The sequence below is a fragment of the Lupinus angustifolius genome, chromosome LG20 (assembly GCF_001865875.1).
Source record: "Lupinus angustifolius cultivar Tanjil chromosome LG20, LupAngTanjil_v1.0, whole genome shotgun sequence".
Lineage (NCBI taxonomy): Eukaryota > Viridiplantae > Streptophyta > Magnoliopsida > Fabales > Fabaceae > Lupinus > Lupinus angustifolius.
Window position 1 is genome coordinate 9,794,492 of NC_032028.1, and position 6,482 is coordinate 9,800,973.

The window sequence follows — 6,482 nt, forward strand, 5'->3', positions numbered from 1 at the left end:
GGATATGAAACATTTCAGAATTATCAACTTTTATTCTAATTAATATTAAAAAATTATTTTTAAGAAATAAATTCATTGTCTATCATTTTTATAACATAAATAATAACAATAGTTTTCCTTATTAGTCGTAATATGATAACACATTCTTTCAATTAATAATAAAATTAGATTTCTACAATTGAAGTTTTAAAAATGATTAAATGATATTAATGGAGACATTTTAAGATATATTTAAATGCATAATTACTCCATATTTCATTTAGTATTTTTAAAATATATTTTCAAAGTTTCATAACAACTTTAAAACATAATTTTAAAGTAGAAACAAAATCATGGTTATTTTTATTTTTGATTGACAATTGTTAGCATGTTAGTAGTTGTTATGAGAGATAATCGAACCTTCATTCTCTTTCACTTCACTCCTAATAATCAAACCACCTTGTAACTCATTTTTATTGTTTTAAATTTGTTATGAGTGAGGTTTGAATCCAAAACCCCATCCACCACATTCCTTAAATTATTTCACTTTAACCATTAGAGCATCTTATGACTTCCAAACATCATTAGTATTGCTCCAAATTCCTAAATTCGTTATTAATAGAATCAAAACTATTGCAATCATTTTCATCACTTAATATTATTAAGTTTAAAAATATTTGTTTGAACTTAATAACTAATTGAATTGTAAATATTTTTACTTCGAATTAAACTAAAAAAATTCATCTACTTATTCAATAATTTCAATAGTTGATGCAAGTATTATCCTTGGTTATAAAATTTTTATTTTTTAGCGATCTTGGAGATCTGGGTAAGTACTTTAAACTATGATATCTATTAGGTTATCAAAATTAAAAAATGTATATATCATTAGGTAGTAATGACATAGTTATGAGAATTGTAAAGAAACAACAAATAATATAATTTAACTAATACATATCAATGTTATTATATTTTTTCTACTAGCGATTATGTACAATTACAATGGTCTATTATAATATTTTAAAATTGTATCATTGTCTTGATTATATATCTTCATCCATACAATTTTTATACAACAATATTTTAATGATCTGCAAGGAATGATAGATGGCACATAAAATGATTAAATGATATTAATTGAGAATGTTTGAATATCTATTTAAATGTGTAATTACTCCATATTTCATTTACTATTTTTAAAATATTTGTTCAAAGTTTCATAACAACTTTAAAACATAATTATAAATTTGAAGCAAAATCATAGTTATTTTTATTTTTGATTGGCGATTGTTAGTATGTTAGTAGTTGTTATGGGGATAATCAAACTTTAATTCTCCTTCACTTTAACCTTAACAATCAAACCACCTTCTAACTCATCTTTTAATGTTTTAAATTTGTTATTGGTTAGGCTCGAACCCAATACCTCATCCACCATATTCCTTAAACTATTTCACTTTAACCATCAGATCACCTTATGACTTCCAAACATCATTATTATTGCTCCAAATTCCTTAATTCATTATTAATAGAATCAGAACTATTGTATTCTTTTTCATCACCTAATATTATTAAGTTTTAAAATATTTGTTTCAACTTAATAAATGATTGAATTGAGTTGTAAATATTTTTACTTGGAATTAAACTAAAAAAAACCATCTACTTATTCAATAATTTCAATAGATTCTTTGAATAAAAAAGTGTATAAGTAAAATAAAAGATGGAGATAGAGAAAATTAACTTGTAGAGATGCTTCAGAGGAGAACCAAACTATAAATAAAGAGAGAAAATGATAACAGTGAGATAAGATGAGAAGATAAATATATTAATAACAAAAATAAATAGACAAATAAATGTAATATTGTAAGTGAATATATATATATATCTATATATATATATAGGAGAATTGTTGGAAGAATATATCTACAAAATAATGAAATCAATGAGAAAACGTCTACAAAATAAGGAAATCAATGAAAAATTAAACAAAAAATCAATGATAAAATAAGAACAAATCTACAAAATAAACTAAATAATCAATGAAAAGTGTACTTAAATATCAGATCTACTAAATAAATAAATAAAATGTACTTTAAAATAGATGATTGAAAGAGAAAGAAAAAGACGATAATAAAGAGACATAATGAAATGAAATGAAATTGGAGAAAAAGAAGTTTGTTGAGAGAAAAAGAAGATTAGAAGAGAAAGAGGGAGTCATAGACCTCAATAACAATTCAAATGTAATTTAAGATCTAGCCATAAAAATTGAATAATTATTTATTAAATTATTACTATTGTCAAGAAAGGACAAATATAGTATATGAAGGTACATATGATTACAATGAAACCATTTAGGGGAAAAATGAAGGAGGAGATGACATGCGACAATTGATGAAGTGGCGAGAGTTTGTTTTGTTATATAGTAAATAGATACATTACTTTATGATGTAATAGAATTAACAACATAAAATTAAAATCATAAAATTGAACATTTTATTACATTGACATATGCCTTAATTTCACCATACCACTTTATGATGTAATAGAATAATATTAATCTATTATTCTATATTACATATTATTCTATTGTCATAAAATAAACATATTTGTAAATGATATACTTCTACCAATTTGTTTGTTAAATTTGATTGTGATAATCATTAATTTGATTTATATTGTGTTTAAATTATTTATGATTTCTTAATTTTAGGTAATGCTCATTATGAATATAAATTTGCAGAATTATAACTAGTAAGTTTGCATAATATTAATAATTCATTCCATTTATATTTTGTTACATATGTAAGACTACAGGTTGGGATGAAGTTAAATTCTTCCACTAATCTCATACATAGAATTTGTTTTTTTAATTTTATTACGATTGCCTTTGAATGTCTTTTACTTTTTTTTTAAAATTAAATAGTTGTCCACACAATTAATTTTGGGATTTAATTAATGATTTAATTGTTGGTTCACTTTCATTTTGGACAAATAAAATTAGATGTTAAGAAATATAAATACACCTAATCAACATTTATGAAATGAGAGTCAGGGAACATTATATAAACTTGCCATAGTAACTTGTTACATACATATCATTCTCTCAAAAGACACAGAGAAACGTATTGCAAAAAATATCCCTATGTCTCTTCTAAAATTCATCTTTACTCTCATTGTTGGAGTTCTCCTTTTCTCTCATGGTATGTCAAAAAATACAATTTTCTTTGGACTTTTCATTACTCTTTTCTCTGCAAATAATCTATTACAATGGATGCAGGTATGGCTGAACAAGTTTGTATAGGAAGTTGCAAACAATATCCAGATTGTGATTATACATGCAAGATACAACACTATGTAATTGGATTTTGCGTTCCCAATCCCTCACTTCCACCTGGAAATGATCATTGTTGCTGTGGCAAATAAAGTCTTTAAAATGTAGTTTATCCCTCTCTACCACCGGAGAATGATCGTCGATTCCAATTATTTTTTTATAAAAAATCTTGCATCAATTGAAAGTTCAAAATGCATTATATGAGATATTGTTTATCCATAAAAGGGTAAACATTACTACTATTATTATCAAAATTTATGAACCATATGTAAATGTGTAAAAAATTGAAACTCATAATTGTTTGTTAGTAACATATATAACAATTATGTAATTGATGGAGAAAAAAAGAATTATCACATATAATACTATAGTCCATAATTAGTAACATATATATCTATTAGTAACATATATAACAATACAATTCATGATTACTAATATATATATCAATTAGTAAAATATATAATAGTTACATTTATAACCTTACATTCACAATTAGTAACACATGTAACAATACATATATAACAATATATGATATATATTAGTTTCAAACTCAATATCACAAAAGTTGGAAAATATATTCCAAATCATCAAGACACTAGGAAACAATTTAGTAACTAATAACATATATAATATTAACTTAATAACAATTTAGTAACATATATAATGCTACAATTCACACAAAAATTGATAATTTAAGCTAGAAATTTGGTTCAAGAATTTAAAAAATAATAAACATCATTTCCTATTATATATTTCTTTAACATGCATTCGGTTCAGTTTCAACGGTTCCTAAATTTCTAAAATCATAAACCGAACTGAAAAAAAAGTAACTGAACCGAACCGCGAAACCGAACCGAACCACATTTTACAGTTTGGTTCGGTTTGGTTCCATCAGTTTCGCGGTTTAAACCGGAACCACTTACGCCCCTAATTGTTTATCAACTATTTGATGATTTATATGTTTATCTTTCAAGTTTATATTTAATAATTTAAAATTAATTCAACAATTAATATTTGATAATATGTATAGTGCCATTAATTTATTCTTTCTATTTTATAAATAATCATTAAAACTTAACAGTTAATAACATTCTTGTTTTTTTAAGAATGAAGATGTACTTTAATTAATAATTACAGTCTAATTCCTTTTGAGTTGTAAAAATCAGTATATTGCTTTCAACCTTTTATATTCTGTGATTTTTGTTATTTTTCTTATCTAAATCTCTAATATTTTACAAACTAAAAAATAATTTATTTTCTCTTCTAACTATATTCTTATTCAATACATCTTTTGTCCTCCTATTATTTTCCATCTTTCTTAATTATAAGAAGTAAATGAAATTAAATGATAATATTTAAGTAAATTATACCTGATTTTTATATTATTTAATAATTTCTTAATTGATGTATATACAGTTAAATATTAAAGTATGTGGAATGAGTTTGAGTGAATAATACATATAAATGTTTTTCTTATAATTGTAATAATTATTTTTAACAAGAAATAATATAGCAAATAATACTAGAACATCCAATTTCAAAATAACGAAATTGGCACAAGTTGAAAAAAATGGGTTTCTCCCAATTAATATGTCAATAATTACTTATTAAACTAACTTAATACTCCAATAATTATCAATTTTAAAAATGAAAATGGGGCGAAATGGGGAAAAGATACTATGAAATGGGGTGACATCAAAATTAGTTGATCTTTTGATATGATTTGTTTCATATAACTTATTTATTTTCAAATTGTAATCACTTATTTATTTTTTGTTACAAATTTTGATAATTATCATCAATATCTATTTAACTATACAACAAAAACTCCATTCAGCCATGTGTCATTTCCTCCTCACATTTTTTTCCTACTATTATGTACCTTCGCATACTACACCCTCATTTTTTATACATTTTATATTTTACTAGTTTAATGTTAATTATTGGTAGGCCCTTATCTTTCGTTATGCGAAAAAGTAATAATAATTGAATATTAGAGGGGATTAAAATCCATTTTCACATGTTGACTATTTTTATTTCCCATATTAATTTTACTACTACCTCTTTCTCTCTCACCTGCCTCTTATCTCTGTCCTGCCTTTTCATCTCTCACATAGTTATGTTTGGACGCTTCGTTCGCGAGATTTATTACTTTATCATCATCCTAAAAACACGTGTAGCATTTTGTGTTATTCCTGAAGTGATGGTTTCTTTTTCCCGATTTATCAATCTTCATTTGTAATATCTTCTTAGATGTTGTCTTCCCCTCTTCATTTGGTTGTTTTTTGTTTGATTTTTTTATCAATCACTACTCATTTTCATCTCCTCTACTTCTTATTGTTAAAATTTAACCTATTTTCCATTTGTCTTCATTGCTTTGTATTTTGTGGTTAGAGTTTTGTTAACTTCTTGTCTTTAATTTCTAATGGTTTTCATATTATGTATTGTATTTATATTTATTGTAGGTATTTGTTTTACTTTTTCCTTCGTATTTGCTGGTATTATGTTTATTGGAGTTCCCTTAATTTCATATTCATTCCTTCATGATTTACATTTCCTTGATTAAAGATGTTTTAATGTATTGCCTTCATGTTCTAACCTATGTAAAATTGACAACTTTATGCTTATTTGTTGTGTAGCTTTAAAGAGATTAACTTTATGCTTATTTGAAGTCTAACTATATTAAAAAGTCTTCCTTTTTGTTTCATTCTGTTTTACTTTTTGGTTCCTTGTTACTTTACCATAACCTATGGGTTTTTGTTGAAAGCGTTATTCGTTGTTTCTTTTAGTTGGGAGTTTTCTTCTCTCAACAAATCATCCTGACAAAAGTGTCAATTTGTTGAAAGATTAATACTCTCATTTTCGTTATGTGCCTTTTGTAAGTAAGAGAACTCGATTTTATTCTTTGTTCGCCATCTCAGCTTTGTTGAAATAAATTCCAACTCTGGTATAATGGTTTCAAGTATATTCCAGTTGCAACTTACTTTCTTAATAATCATGTGAATAAGTCATTCCTTCTTTGCCCCATCTCGGCTTTGTTAGAATAAATTCTAACGCCGGTATAATGGTATTGAAGCAATTATCTATTACAAAATTATTAAGTACCTTTGAATACCATCTCGGTTTTGTGGAATAAATTCCAACACCGGTTTAATGGTATTCTAATATATAAAAG

At 24.8% G+C, this 6,482-nt stretch overlaps 1 long non-coding RNA gene across 1 annotated transcript; it reads left to right on the top strand.

Annotated features, from left to right (window-relative positions):
- Window positions 3,060–3,326, top strand: LOC109335750. The gene is made up of 2 exons (XR_002106243.1): window positions 3,060–3,176; window positions 3,254–3,326. It is a non-coding gene; the product is annotated as an uncharacterized LOC109335750 (long non-coding RNA).